Here is a 1,364-nt window from a genome sequence, read left to right as displayed (position 1 = left end):
ACATTGTCAGTTGTTATGAAAATGACAATTTCGCTATTGTGTGTTGGCAGCGGGGGGCGCTGCTGGCTGGTTGCATTCATCTAATGACCTTAGGGTCTCTGATCCTATATTGAAAATACCTGATAGCGAACTATATTGTGCACTGTACATTCTGTTGTATCATACTAGGACTAACTTAAACTGAAGAGTTAAGCCTTAAGCATTAGTAAACAAGCAAAAAACAGTGAAGGCTCCAAGGAAAAGTGTTCGCTCACTAAGAATGGTAATGCGCATAATTTTGTGCTTGTTATTGCGGTTTTATTTTAATACGGAAAATGATTTTGTCACGTAAAGTCTGCAAGCAAAACGTTCAGAAACGTGAGGTTATACTGTTAAGTTCAAAATTGCTTCGAAACGCTTGACCTAAAACGTATTTTAAGGTAAGAGTATTTTCTTTCTTTTGTTCACTGTCATTTAATTTCGGCTTATAATGTCACACTTAAATCCTACATTTTTACTGGTTATCCTAAAAGCGTATTCGAATACTATTTGTAGAATATGATTACGATTGAATAAGGGGGCTATTATATGGTCGAGAAAGGTTTTTCTATAGCACATAAAATATGGCTCAGATGATTGGTGCATCACGTAATTTGAATTCTGTTCTCGTAGCAAGCAAGTCTTTAGACAATTTATACGTCCATAATTACTTTTTATGTTTTTACTGTATAACATAGTTTCTGTGTTTACAAATTTGAGTTTCACCTTTTAAAGGTATTTAGACATTCTTGAAAAACAATAAAACGTTGGTTGTCGGAAAAGTATAAACATCGAGCAACAACAACGTTTTTTGTTTTTCGAACAATATAGAAAGTGTTGATTTTTGAGCAACAAGAAATCATCAGTCTTACCTGTTCTGAAAACAAATCTTCCTTATTGTAATAAAATAAGAAATCATTTTGTTGTGAGTAGAGGATACCCACTATACACTTTAAATAAAAGTCCACATGTACAGTTACTTGATGATGGCCACATTAATGGTCAAAACGTTGTAATAAAGATATACAGATACCCGATGATGGCCACATTAATGATCAAAACGTTGAAATAAAGATATACAGATATCTGATGATGACCACATTAATGGGCAAAAGGTTGTAATAAAGATATACAGATACCCGATGATGGCCACATGAATGGTCAAAACGTTGTAATAAAGATATACAGATACCTGATGATGGCCACATTAATGATCAAAACGTTGTAATAAAGATATACAGATACCTGATGATGGCCACATTCATGTTCAAAAGGTTGTAATAAAGATATACAGATACCTGATGATGACCACATTCATGTTCAAAAGGTTGTAATAAAGATATACA

Source organism: Limulus polyphemus, unplaced genomic scaffold (genome assembly GCF_000517525.1).
Source record: "Limulus polyphemus unplaced genomic scaffold, Limulus_polyphemus-2.1.2 Scaffold3263, whole genome shotgun sequence".
Lineage (NCBI taxonomy): Eukaryota > Metazoa > Arthropoda > Merostomata > Xiphosura > Limulidae > Limulus > Limulus polyphemus.
This window is presented reverse-complemented; position numbering follows the sequence as displayed.